At 38.2% G+C, this 15,084-nt stretch overlaps 1 pseudogene across 1 annotated transcript; it reads left to right on the top strand.

Annotated features, from left to right (window-relative positions):
- Nucleotides 1-13,038: 13,038 nt before the first annotated feature.
- On the top strand, nt 13,039-14,639 carry LOC308616650 (enolase-phosphatase E1-like; annotated as a pseudogene). The gene has a single exon. The product of its transcript is annotated as an enolase-phosphatase E1-like (transcript).
- The last annotated feature ends 445 nt before the right edge of the window (nt 14,640-15,084 follow it).

The raw sequence follows: 15,084 nt of genomic DNA, 5'->3' as shown, positions 1-15,084 counted from the left end.
TTTTCATGGTTTCTGTCCTTACATTTAGGTCTTTAATCCATTATGAGTTTATTTTTGTATATGGTGTGAGGAAATGTTCTAATTAAATTATTTTACATGTAGCTGTCCAGTTTTTCCAACACCACTTATTGTGTGTCTTCCACATTGTATATTCTTGCCTCATTTGTCTTAGATTAATTCACTACAAGTGCATGGGTATATTTCTGGGCTCTCTGTTCTGTTCCTTTGATCTATGTGTCTGTTTGGGGTGGCCAGTACCATACTGTTTTGGTGACTGTTGCTTTGTAGTATAGTCTGAAGTCAGGGAGCCTGATACATCCAACTTTGTTCTTTTTTCTCAGGATTTCTTTGGTTATTCAGGGTCTTCTGTGGTTTCATATTAATTTTTCTTATTTTTAAAAAAGTTTTATATTGAAGCATAGTTGATTAACAACGTTGTGTTAGTTTCAGGTGTACAGCAAAGTGATTCTGGTTATTACAGGATATTGAGCAGAGTTCCCTGTGCTATACAGTATGTCCTTGTTCATTATCTATTTTAAATATAGCACTGTGTACATGTCAGTTCAAAACTCCCAATCTATCCCTCCCCCCATATTAATTTTAAAACTGTTTGTTCCAGCTCTGTGAAAAATGTCATAGGTATTTTGATAAGGATTACATTAAATCTGTAGATCACTTTGGTTAGTATGGCCACTTTATATATTTTAAAATTAATTTTTATTGGAGTATAGTTGCTTTACAATATTGTGTTAGTTTTTACTGTACAGCAAAGTTCATCACATATATATACATATATATACATATATATATATATATATACATATATATATATATATATATATATATATATATATACACCCTCTTTTTTGGATTTCCTGCCCATTTAGGTCACAACAGAGCACTGAGTAGAGTTCCCTGTGCTATATAGTATGTTCTCATTAATTATCTATTTTATACATAGTATCAATAGTGTATATATATATCAATCCCAATCTCCCAATTCCTCCCATCCCCACTTTCTCTCTTAATATCCATACATTTGTTCTCTATGTCTGTGTCTCTACTTCTGCTTTGCAAGTAAGATCATCTATACCATTTTTCTAGATTCCACATATATGTGTTAATATACGATATTTGTTTTTCTCTTTCTGACTTACTTCACTCTGTATGATGGTCTCTAGGTCCATCCACGTCTCTACAAATGACCCAATTTCATTCCTTTTTATGGCTGAGTAATATCCCATTGTATATATGTACCAGATCTTCTTTATCCATTCCTCTGTTGATGAACATTTAGGTTAGTTCCAAGTCCTGGCTATTGTAAATAGTGCTGCAATGAACACTGGGGTGCATGTGTCTATTTGAATTACAGTTTTCTCTGGGTATATGCCCAGGAGTGGGATTGTTGGGTCATATGGTAAATCTATTTTTAGTTTTTTAAGGAACCTCCATACTGTTCTCCATAGTGGCTGTATAAATTTACATACCCAGAAACAGTGCAAGAGGGTCCCCTTTTAACCACACTCTCTCCAGCATGTATTGTTTGTAGATTTTTTGTTGATGGCCATTCTGACTGGCGTCAGGTGATACCTCATCGTAGTTTTGATTTGCATTTCTCTAATAATTAGTGATACTGAGCATCTTTTCATGTGTTTGTTGGCCATCTGTATGTCTTCCTTGGAGAAATGTCTATTTAGGTCTTCTGTCCATTTCTTGATTGGGTAGTTTGTTTTTAGATAGTGAGCTGCATGAGCTGTTTGTATATTTTGGAGATTAATCCCTTGTCAGTTGCTTTATTTGCAAATATTTTTCCCATTCTGAGTGTTGTCTTTTCATCTCAATTATGGTTTCCTTTGCTATGCAAAAGCTTTTGAGTTAACTAGGTCCCATTTTTAAATTTTGGTTTTATTCTCATTACTCTAGAAGGTGGTTCACAAAAGATCTTGCTGTGATTTATGTCAAAGAGTGTTCTGCCTATGTTTTCCTCTAAGAGTTTTAGAGCGTCTGCCCTTAAATTTAGGTCTTTAATCCATTTTGAGTTTATTTTTGTGTATGGTGTTAGGGAGTGTTCTAATTTCATTCTTTTACATGTAGCTGTCCAGTATTATTGAAGAGCACCACTGATTGAAGAGACTGTCTTTTCTCCATTGTATATTCTTGCCTCCTTTGTCATAGATTAAGTGTCCATAAGTGCATGGGTTTATCTCTGGGCTTTCTATCCTGTTCCATTGATCTATATATCTGTTCTTGTGCCAGTACCATACTGCCTTGATTATTGTAGCTTTGTAGTATAGTCTGAAGTCAGGGACCCTGATTCCTCCAACTCCATTTTTTCCCCTCAAGATTGCTTTGGCTATTCAGGGTCTTTTGTGTCTCCATACAAATTAAATTTTTTTTTTGTTCTAGTTCTGTAAAAATGCCACTGGTTATTTGATAGAGATTGCATTGAATCTGTAGATTGCTTTGGGTAGTATAGTCATTTTCATAACATTAATTCTTCTAATCCAAGAACATGGTATATCTCTCCATCTGTTTGTGTCATTTTTGATTTCTTTCATCAGTGTCTTATAGTTTTCTGAGTACAGGTCTTTTACTTCCTTAGGGAGGCTTACTGCTAGGTATTTTATTCTTTTTCTTGCAATGGTGAATGGGATTGTTTCCTTCATTTCTCTTTTTCATCTTTTATTGTTAGTGCATTCCCAGGAGATTTCTGTGAATTAATTTTGTACCCTACAACTTTACCAGATTCATTGATTAGCTCTAATAGTTTTCTGGTGGTATCTTTAGGATTTTCTATGTATAGGATCATGTCATCTTCAAACAGTGACAGTTTTACTTCTTTTTTTCCATTTTGGATTCCTTTTATTTTATTTATTTATTTTCTCTGATTGCCATGGCTAGGACTTCAAAAACTATGTTGAATAATAGTGGTGAGAGTGGACATCCTTGTCTTGTCCCTGATGTTAGAGGAAATAATTTCAGTTTTTCACCATTGAGAATATTTGGTGTGGGTTTGTTGTATATGGGCTTTATTATGTTGAGGTAGGTTCCCTCTATGTCCACTTTCTGGAGAGTGTTTATCATAAATGGTGTTGAATTTTGTGAAAAGCTTTTTTTTTGCATCGATTGAGATGATAATATGGTTTTTATTCTTCACTTTGTTAATATGGTGTATCACATTGATTGATTTGCATATATTGAAGAACGCTTGCATCCCTGGGATAAATCCCACTTGATAATGATGTATGATCCTTTTAATGTGCTGTTGGATTCTGTTTGCTAGTATTTTGTTGAGGATTTTTGCATCTATGTTCATCAGTGATATTGGTCTCTAATTTTCTTTTTTTGTCGTATCTCTGTCTAGTTTTGGTATTGGGCTGATGGTGGCCTCATAGAGTGAGCTTGGGAGTTTTCCTTCCTCTGAAATTTTTTTTGAAGAGTTTGAGAAGGATGGGTGCTATGTCTTCTCTAATTGTTTGATAGAACTCACCTGTGAAGCGACCTGGTCCTGGACTTCTGTTTGTTGGAAGATTTTTAATCACAGTTTCAATTTCATTACTTGTGATTTGCCTGTTCATATTTTCTATTTCTTCCTGGTTCAGTCTTGGAAGGTTATACCTTTCTAAGAATTTGTCCATTTCTTCCAGGTTTTACATTTTATTGGCATAGAGTTGGTTGTAGTAGTCTCTTAGGATGCTTTGTATTTCTGTGGTGTCTATTGTAACTTCTTTTACATTTCTAATTTTACTGATTTGAGTTTTCTCCTTTTTCTTGATGAGTCTGGCTAAAGCTTTATCAATTTTGTTTATCTTCTCAAAGAACCAGCTTTTAGTTTTATTGATCTTTGCTATTGTTTTCTTTGTTTCTGTTTCATTTATTTATTGAGTCTTTTATTTATTTGTTTGGTTTTGCCGGGTGTTATTTGCAGCCTGTGGGAACTTTAGTTGCCACAGGCAAGCTCTTGTTTGTGGCATGTGGGATCTAGTTCCCTGAACAGGGATCAAACTCAGGCCCCCAGCATTGGGAGTGTGGAGTCTTAGCCACTGGACCACCAGAGAAGTCCCTATTTCATTTATTTCCACTCTGCTCTTTATGATTTCCTTCCTCCTACTAACTTTGGGTTTTTTGTTCTTCTTTCTCTAGTTCCTTTAGGTGTAGGGTTAAATTGTTCATTAGAGATTTTTCTAGTTTCTTGAGGTCGGATTGTATTGCTATAACCTTCCCTCTTAGAACTCCTTTTGCTGCATCCCATAGGTTTTGGGTCATCGTGTTTTCTTTGTCTCTTGTCTCTAGGTATCTTTTGATTTCCTTTTTGATGTCTTCAATGATCTCTTGGTATTTACTAGTGTATTGTTTAACCTCCATGTGTTTGTGTTTTTTAAAGTTTTTTTCCTGTAATTGATTTCTACTCTCATAGTGTTGTGGTTGGAAAAGGTGCTTGATATGATTTCAATTTTTTTAAATTTACTGAGGCTTGATTTGTGACCCAAGATGTGATGTATCCTGAAGAATGTTCATGTGCACTTGAGAAGAAAGTGTATTCTACTGCTTTTGGATTGAATGTCCTATAAATATCAATTAAATCTGTCTGGTCTATTGTGTCATTTAAAACTTGTGTTTCCTTGTTAATTTTCTGTCTGGATGATCTGTCCTTTGGTGTAAGTGAGGTGTTAAATACCCCCACTATTATTGTGTTTCCATTGTTTTCCCCTTTTATTGCTGTTAGCATTTGCCTTATGTATTGAGGTGCTCCTATGTTGGGTGCATAAATATTTATAATTGTTATATCTTCTTCCTGGACTGATCCCTTGATCATTATGTAGTGTCCTTCCTTATCTCTTGTAACAGTCTTTATTTTAAAGTCTATTTTATCTGATATGAATATTGCTCCTCCAGCTTTCTTTTGATTTCCATTTGCATAGAATATCTTTTTCCATCCTCTTACTTTCAGTCTGTATGTGTCCCTAGGTCTGAAGTGGGTCTTTTGTAGACAGCACGGATATGGGTCTTGTTTTTATATCCATCCAGCCAGTATATGTCTTTGGTTGGAACATTTAATCCACTTACATTTAAGGTAATTATTGATATGTATGTTCCTATTAGCATTTTCTTAATTGTTTTGGGTTTGTTTTTGTGAGCAATTTTCTTTTCTTGTGTTTCCCGCCTAGAGAAGTTCCTTTAGCCTCTGTTGTAAAGCTGGTTGGGTGATGCTGAATTCTTTTAGCTTTTGCTTGTCTGTAAAACTTTTGATTTCTCTGTCAAATCTGAATGATATCCTTGCTGGGTAGAGTAATCTTGGTTGTAGGTTTTTCCCTTGCATCACTTTAAATACATCCCACCACTCCCCTCTGGACTGCAGAGTTTATGATGAAAAATCAACTGATAACCTTATGGGTATTCCCTGGTATGATATTTGTTGCTTTTTCCCTGATGGTTTCAGTATTTTTTCTTTGCATTTAATTTTTGATAGTTTGATTAATATGTGTCCCAACATGTTTCTCCTTGGGTTTATCCTGTATGGGATTCGCTACACTTCCTGGAGTTGATTGACTATTTCCTCTCCCATGTTTGGGAAGCTTTCAACTGTAATCTCTTCAAATATATTCTCAGACCCTTTCTCTTTCTCTTCTTCTTCTGGGATCCCTATAATTTGAGTGCTGTTGTGTTTATTGTTGTCCCAGAGGTCTCTGTGACTGTCCTCAATTCTTTTCATTCTTTTTTCTTTATTCTGTTCTGTGGCAGTTATATCCACCATTCTGTGTTCCAGCTCACTTATCCATTTTTCTGCCTCAGTTATTCTGCCATTGATTCCTTCTTTGGATCATCTTTACTGTTATTACTCTGAATTTTTTTCAGGTAAATTGCTTATTTCCTCTTCATTTGTTTGGTGTTGTGGGTTTTTACCTTGCTCCTTCATCTGTAGCATATTTCTCTGTCTTCTCATTTTGTTTAACTTACTGTGTTTAGGGTCCCCTTTCTGCAGGATGCAGTAGCTAGTTCCTCTTACTTCTGGTGTCTGCCCCCAGTGGGTGAGTTTGGTCCAGTGGCTTGTGTAGACTTCCTGGTTGGGGGGACTGGTGCCTGTGTTCTGTTGTGTGGAGTTGGATCTTGTCCCTCTGATGGGCAGAGCCATGTCAGGTGGTGTGTTTTGGGGTGTCTGTGAGCTTAGTATGATTTTAGGCAGCCTGTCTGCTAAGGGTGGGGTTGTGTTCCTCTCTTGCTAGTTGTTTGGTGTGAGGCATCCAGCACTGGAGCTTGCTGGCTTTAGGGTGGAGCTGGGTCTTGGTGTTGAGATGGAGACCTCTGGGAGAGCTCTCGCAGATTAATATTCCCTGGGATCAGGAGTACTCTGGTGGTTCAACATCCTGGGCTCAGCTCTCCCACCTCATAGTCTTAGGCCAAACCCCTGGCCAGAGCACCAAGAACCTGCAAGCTCCATGGTTCAGAAGAAAAGAAAAGAAAATGAACAGACAAATAAAACCCCAAGATAAATGGTAAAAGCAAAACCAAACAGATGAAAACACACAAAGAAACACACCCCCCACACACACACACACAAAGAGAAAACAAAAAAGAAGAGAGCAACCAAACAGTAAGTGAACCTCAAAATGAAAACAAATAATAAAACTAAATTAACATAAACAAAAAACTAAATACAAATCAAGAGCAGAAAACAAACTTAAAAAAAGGCAAAGAAAACATAAAACACATAAAAAGATTAAAAAAGAAAAACAAAAACAAAAGGAAAAAACACAAAACAAGAAAAAGTAATGTAAAAATAGAAAAATATAGAATATAGTTTTAAAAAGATAACAACAAAGCAAAACAAAAGGAAAAAAAACAAGAAACAATATAACAAAAAAGTAAATAAAAAAGTAAAAAATATACTACAACTAAAAGCATAAAAAAGAAAAGAAATAAAAAATTAGAAGAATAATAAACAGCAGAACAAAATGAAAGGAAAAAATAATAGTAATAATAATATTTTCCTGGGGCCTCAGCTATCAGTGTCCTGCCATTATAGTGAGCCACACCCAATCCCTGCCTTCCCAGGAAATCCTCCAATATCTCTAGGTAGTTTTCTGGATCTACTCTGGGACCAGCTGAGACTCTGACCTGGCCCAACTCCTGTGTGTACTTGCCCCCAAATGTCCACAGCCTCAGTTGTGAGAACACTCATTGTCTATTCAGATATTCCACAGATGCAGGGTTTACCAAGTTGATTGTGGGAATTAAATCTGCTGCTCCTGTGGCTGAATGGAGAGATTTCCCTTCCTCTTCTTTGGTCGCACTGTCCCTAGGGTTCAGCTTTGGTTTTGGCCCTGCCTCTGCATGTGGGCCACCCTCAGGCATCTGTTCCTTGCCCAGGTGAGAGGGGGTGAAAGCAGCGGCTGATTAGGACACACTTGCTCACTCAGGCTGGGGAGAGGGAGGGATACAGTAGTCACAGTTGGGATGTGTGGGGAGTGCGTGCAGCAGCAGAGGCTGGCAGGAAGTTGCAACAGCCTGAGGCACACCGTGCACTCTCCTGGGGAAGTTGACACCGGATCACATGATCCTCAGCAACAACAGGCTGCGCAGGTTCCCAGAAAGGTGTGGGCAGTGACCTGCACTTGCTCACAGGACCCTTGGTGGCAGTGGCGGCAGCAGTAGAGGACTCACCTCTGGTGTCTGAGATAGCAGCCTTGGCTCACGCCCACCCCTGGAGTTCATGTAGGTGGCACCCTGCTGTCTGTGAGTGCATGGAGTAAGAAGCTCCTATGGCAGGCCTGCCCCTCTCCTCGTGCACCCCCCAACAATGGTTTGTTGCCTCTCTGATGGTCCCAGGCTTCCTCCCAGACTCCCTCAGCTGTGGCACACTAGCCCCCTCAGGCTGTCTTCACACAACCAACCCCAGTCCTCTACCTGGGGTCTGATCTCTGAAGCCCAAGCCCAGCTCCCACCTGCCCCAGCGGGCAAGCTGACAAACATCTCAGGCAGGGGAATGCTGGTCGGCACCGATCCTCTGTGCATGATTCTCTCTGCTTTGCCCTCTACACTGTTACTGTGCTCTCCCCTGAGGCTCTGAAGCTCCTCCCATGCCCGGTCCCCACCAGTGAGGGGTGTTCCTAGTGTGTGGAAACTTTTCCTCCTTCACAGCTCACTCCCAGAAGTGAAGGTCCCATGCCGATTCCTTTATCTCTCGTTTTTTTTTTTTCTTCTTTTTTCTTTTGCCCTACCCAGTTAAGTGGAGATTTTCTCAGGTTTGGAAGTCTGTGGTCTTCTGCCAGTGTTCAGGAGATGTTCTGTGGGAGTCGTTCCACTTGTAGATGTATTTTTGATGTGCCTTGGTCTCCTACTGAATGACATTCGATTCCTATAGTTCTTATAAGCAACTTCTTGAAGTTTGCTGGAAAAATATCCAAAGATTTCTAATTTTCTCTCCCCCAGTATATAAGCAAGTAGGTCAACAATGCCTGCTGTTAACCTCTGCTTCACAGGAAAGGAAAGTCCATTATGAAGTTCTGCAGCTTTGCAGATAGGTAGAGAATGAGGGGAAATACACACAATCTGCTGTAAGTTCCACATTTATTTGGTCAATGGTCTTAAACACAACAGGAGCAAAGTAGCAACACTAAGCAGGAGCCAGTGGAGCATATCTGGTTGACTTCTCCATAACTCTGGCTTCCTTATGAGGCACACAGCTGTTGGCTCAGAAAGAATCTTGCCTATCCGAAGAGAGACAGACTTAGATCACTATTCAGGAAAAATCTACATTAAAAAAGTATATACACCAATAAAGCAATAAACTCATTCAAAGGGAAGAAACAAAATTGATGCTTACAAGTCTCTGAACAATTTCTCTGCTTTCATCTTCCAGTGCCTTGAAAACCCTGACTCTTTGCAAGTTTAAACCAAGAATAAATTCAACAGCTTTTTACTCTGCAGCATTTCTAGAGAAACATGGAAGAGTTCTTGGAAATGCTACTTTTGTTAAAAATCAATAACTGTAAAATGGTTGCTAAGTAGACAGGCCCCCATTTTTTGATCACTGCTATATCTCTGAACCCCATTTTATGCTGTAACATAAAATACAGTTACATTGCCTCCTTGGTATCTCCCTTTAACTTTTTAAGAAAAATATAAACTTTTGTGCTATTCACTTTGAACTCATGCTTATTTAGAATTTTAGCTTTAGTTTCTTGTGTTGCCTTTAGTTTTTATTAATTTTGTGATTATGTGAGAAACCTTAGCCTGCCAATAAAATAAGGTGCTAAGATAGTACATTGTGAAAACTGTAGTCTTGTTGTAATTTCCTTAGTCGAGATTCAACAATGAACCTTCAGGTCATTTTCAAATGTGTTCTTAAAATTTAATTTCCTTTGCTTTTGGTAATAGCATGAAACTAAGATATTCCAGTTAAGTAAGGTCATTTTATTAGTGCACTTTATATGTTTTTCAGCTATAGTGAGGTACTTTGCAGTGCTTTGAAATGTGCTTAGCTTGAGTGCAGCCTGAAGACTAAAGCAGATACAAAAAGCAGTGGTTTTTCAAGTGTTACAGAGTGATGGGACCTGGGACTGAGACTGATTTTAGTAATGGCTTTAGTATTTTTCTTTCTGCAACACATTCAATGCAATCATGGTAAATAGATTCTGGTTAAAACATACGAATGTATACAGAAAAATGTCAATGCTGTTACTTTTATCCTCATGTAATCAGTGAATTTTTCTGTGTATTAACCTTGAACTGCAGAAGGAAAGTATTATTCTATTGGTAAACATGTCACTGTTACTTTTGAACCTGCAGTTAAAAAATCAAGAAAAAAGCTTCCCCTGAATAATTCTGAAATCCATAATACTTATCTTTGAATCACTAATCATGCTATCAATAGATTTCTTGAATTAAAAAGAGTTTTTTCCCCTTTCCAGTGGAAACAAAACATTTCAAGAGTGTTGTCAAGGTAGAGTTGATGAGTGTTTGCTCTTGCAATTCTAAAGACTTTTTTGCTCTTATTTCTTTTGATATTTATTTGTTGGAGCATAAGGAATCAGGTCCTCAAAATATGTGAAAGATAAGGCAACATGACATACCGTGTCCTTTACTTTGTTGAATCAAAGACTGATTAGCACCAGAACTGAAATCATGGTTTTGTTTGTTTGTTTGCTTGATTTTGCCTAGTGATCAACTGTACTGGACTGCTTTGATTTTTAAATCATCTTGTCCTTCAGATTATTGGATTTTCCTAATCAAGTTGAAGTTCAGCGGTCTTCACAGTATGTCAGAAAAATTCCCATGATGTCAGTCACCACTGCCTTAGACTACTTGTCATGCACTCTAAGTAACCAGACAGAAAAATCTAATTTCCCATTGTATGAACCAGCAATATATATATGAAATTCAGCAGATTGGCATTACCTGGTACAAATTCAGAGGATTATATTCAGATTCTTTTCTGACTCAAGTCCAGTGATGAAATCCTAGTGTATAAATATCTGTTATCTACATCTGAAGGCAGACTCAGAATTCATCATAGAGTGCAAAACAAGAAAGATGAATATATTCACATTACATTTATGCTCAGTGAAAATATTTAAGTGAGATAGGTGAAAACGACACTGCAGCCATTAGATGAAGTTCAGATTAGTGATTATCCAGAAGGTCATGTGGACTCTGTATAAACTGGATAAATTAAACCTAAAGAAAAAAAACTTGAGAGCCATGATATCTGTTTTCAAAGGATTGCCCACTGAAAGAAGGGTTAGATTTATTTTATTTTTCTTTAGAAAATAGAAGCACACCAGATTGTGGCAGGTTATTGAATGCTGAGTTTGGCTTAATTTAAAAAAAAGAAAAAATGTGAATAACTAGAGGTAGTCTGTAAGTCTGCCTGAACCAGCAGTGAGTCTCTGTTATTGAAAATATTTTAGAGTCTGAATGACTATCTGCCAGGGATGTTGGACAGAGAACTCTTGATCTGGTGGAGAATTTGGATTTGTCATTTTTAAGGTTTATTCCAACCCAGGTTCTGTTATATTCACCCTGGAATAAATAAACAGCACCATCGCATCCTTTCTAGACCTCTCGTTTCCTTTTGTTTACCATGGGATAATGCACAAAGAAGGGAGAAAAGAAGCCTAAATTCTGCTGTTAGTTGGGCTGACCCTGTTAGTGAAACCTCATAAACATTTTTTTCCATACTCCTCCTTAGCTGCTTCTGGGACCATCTTTTTATGAATCTGATTCCCAGATTCTCTCACCCAATTTTCATGTGGCTATTCCTTAATTCTTTTCTGAGGTCATGAGCGTTTACTTTCTCTATCCTTCTGTCAGCCTTACTTAATATAACTATTGGCCATCTAAGAGTATGAAGTTAGAAACTTCTGTTTTCATTTATGTAAAAAAAATGCTTTTGAGTGAAGCAGGTTATGCTTGACTTCTCAGCAATCTCAATGCCCTCAAGTTCAAGGCAAGGGATGGAAAGTGACATATTAAATGCCCAGCATCAAATGAGCCAAAGAAAAGCAAACACGCAATTGTTTTTCATTAAACATATCCCTAATCCAAAACTTTTCAAAATAGTTATCCATGGTCAAATAAGTTTCAGAAATATTTATAATACTCATAGTTAACATTTAGTGAGCATTTACTAAGTGTATCAGTCAGGTTTAGAGTTTTATATACATTATTTAATTCTCAATTTTCCTATGAAGCAAAAGTTATTACTGGTCTTATTTCATAGATGAAGAATCCAAGGCACTTGCCACTTCCGAGGTACTGAATCGTAGTGCCAGGAATTCAGCAGAGCATGTATAACCCTGTGTCTTCACTAGAAGACTGCTCAGTGACCTAAATGCACATTTGTGGTTTATTAATCTTCACACAGGAGAAATAGCTTATCAGCTCTGTACCAGAAGTGTTTGACTACAGGGCACTTTAATGATACATGATGAGAGATTAGTATTTTGAGAAATACCATCTTAAATTACATTTTATCTGTATCACTAGTAACCTTGGTCTGTTTTATTAGAAATCATTTCAATAGAGGAAATTTTTCTAACTAGAAGAATCTCCACTGTGACTTGCAACAGGATGTTGTGAAATGCTGTTTGAGATCAGTTTTTATTACTGGAAGTTAGCAAATCAGGCAGAAATTATAGTGGAAATAGCAGCATGTTCAGAACAAACTTTTGTATGAGTGATAATGAATGACTGCTGCTCGGGATGAGTTTGGAATGGTTTCTTATGCAGCAAGAAATATAGAGATAATACATCTGAGTTTTGCAGGACTCTGTATTACAGGGGTGCAAGATATCTCATAATACTAAGGATGTTACCTCACCATAGGGCTTGTTGAACTTCTCCAAAATCTGATAGTAAAGAAAGTTCTAATGAGAGGTGGCATGGGTGATATGGTCACACAGTGAGGGGAAAAGAACTACTTCTGCAATTTCTGGGTTGTTGAGAGATTCTGCACATTTTTTCTTAGGCCCAAAGTTGGACTCTGGAAATAGATGAGCTTGGAGGCTACTGGAAATTGCCACAATATGGACAAAAATGAGTTGCATCTGAGATTACAGCATCATGTCTCATGCCGGAGATAAAGTTGAATTTCATGCAGGGTGCATTTGTGAGATGCTAGGGATATATTACCTGTGCAGACAATGAGCTTAGTAAGAGCTGATAACCAATGGAAAGGGAACAACAACCTTACCACCATGTACATACAATGCTCACATAAGGAAATAGCAATTACAACTACAAGAAAGGACAGGCAACTTAACAAGGGCTGTTCCTGCTTCTTTGATACAACTCCAGAGAGGCAAGCATAGTAAACAAGGAGGGGGAAAATCCTACCATATTTACCTCCATCTCAGCCCAAGTTTCACAAGTAAGAAAGTTATTAGCAAGACTAATAAACTGGTATTGGTAGGCAGAATGAGAGGGCTTTGCATCCAGTACAAAATTAAAATATAATCTGTACGAAACAGTTTTAATAACTGAAAGTACCCTCAGAGTGATGGAAAGTTTCTAAACTTTTGTTAATGAAGCTCACCATGAAGGATAAAATTCTCAAAGCACCATCGGTAGTAACTACTGGAAAAATAAAAAAAAAATGTTTTGTGTATATATTTCAATAAATTGAGATTCTTCAAATTGATTAATAAATTTTGATTAAATCTATTTAGTGGTCCTGAATAGATCTGTCCTTGAGGTTGTTCAGCACAATTTGAGGGATTTGACAAAATGGTCTGATTCTTCCTTTAAAAAAAAAAGAATCAGAGCCCCGGGCCGCTTGTGAGTTCAGGGTCCCTGTGCTGCGGGTTTCTCTATTTTCAGGGGCGCCGACGTGTCCTCTCTGCCTCGTGCATCAGGCCGCGCGCGGTTGTGTGCTCCGGGACTTTTCAGGGCTGTCGGAAGCCCAGCAGGTTGCTGGGCGCAGCTGGCACTGCCCTCCACCCTCCCTACCAGTAGGCCGATTCTCGTAGTAGCAGCCGGTGGGGAAATGGTTGTGCTTTCGGTGCCCGCCGAAGTCACTGTGATCCTGTTAGATATCGAAGGTAGCACAACCCCGATTACTTTCGTGAAGGGCATTTTATTTCCTTACATCAAAGATAACGTTACAGAGTATCTGCAGACACATTGGGAAGAAGAGGAGTGCCAGCAGGATGTCAATCTTTTGAGGAAACAGGCTGAAGAGGACTCCCACTTGGATGGGGCTGTTCCGATCCCAGCAGCATCCGGGAATGGGGTGGATGATCCAGGCCGTGGTAGTTAACGTGTGCTGGCAGATGTCTCTGGACCGGAAGACCATGGCGCTGAAACACCTGTAGGGCCACATGGGAAGGGCGGCATTCAAAGCTGGGAGCATGAAAGCAGAGTTCTTTGAAGATGTGGTTCCAGCAGTCAGGAAATGGAGAGAGGTGGGAATGAAGGTGTATATCTACTCTTCAGGGAGTGTAGAGGCACAGAAACTGGGCATTCTACAGAGGGAGATATTCTTGAGCTGTGGACGGTCACTTTGATACCGAGATTGGAAACAAAGTGGAGAGTGAGAGTTATCGAAAGATTGCAGCATTGGGTGCTCAACCAACAACATCTTGTTTCTGATGGACGTTACCCAAGAGGCCAGCGCTGCTGAGGAAGCTGACGTGCATGTAGCTGTGGTGGTGAGACCTGGCAATGCGGGGTTAACAGATCATGAGAAGACTTGCTTCAGCCTCATCACATCCTTCAGTGAACTGTACCTGCCTTCCTCAACCTAGAGGAGAAGTTCTAAGGAAGAACAAACTGTCTTCACAGAGTTGTCCCTGTAGTCTAGTTTTATTCTAATAGCAAAAGTAATTTACTTAAAAAATACATATATACACACACATTAAGTAAGTGTGTGTATGTTCAAATTACCGTTCTCAGGCATGTAAGTGGGAAAAAGAATCTCAGTTCAGTGAAAAGGAAACTTATTTAAAGATGATGCTTTGTATGTAGAAATTGTTTTAAACCACAGCTCTAACCATTATTGGGGGTGAAATATAGGTGATAGAAGAAATTACTACTATACAGGTCAAATGTGTTATGTTTATCAAGTCACGTACCCAAATGGAAATGTAGGTTTGAGAAGTTACTCAGAAGCCTGGTTATTTTAAAAACTAGAAGTATTTCAGAGACATTCCTAATAATAATCTAGTCCCCTTTTAAATTGTGAGTTAGATTACAGCAGCTGAATTTCAAACTATTAACCTCCCTATTTACAAATGACAAAACTATTTGTTTCTGCTCCAAAAGAGAGCAAAGTTGGGAAAGGAGACTCATTTGAGTCTTGATTCATCATGTAGCTGTTATTTAAGAAACTTGCTAATCATTGTGGTACCCACAGCAAGAAGTTGCCTTACCAGTGAAAAAGATGCACTAACGTAACAGCTAAAATAGAAACGTGCTTCCTAATGTTTAACAAAACAGTCCTAATCCTGCCAGTGATCACAGATTTCAGTTACCTTGCTAACTACTACTTAGCACAGTTTGAGAACATATGTTAATGGCTGTTTACTATTAAAAAACAAAAGGTTTACTGAAATTTGTCCATAAGACCTAGAAGAGCCCTAATAT

The sequence above is a fragment of the Mesoplodon bidens genome (assembly GCF_964165515.1).
Source record: "Mesoplodon bidens genome assembly, chromosome: 4".
Taxonomy (NCBI): domain Eukaryota; kingdom Metazoa; phylum Chordata; class Mammalia; order Artiodactyla; family Ziphiidae; genus Mesoplodon; species Mesoplodon bidens.
This window is presented reverse-complemented; position numbering and strand designations above follow the sequence as displayed.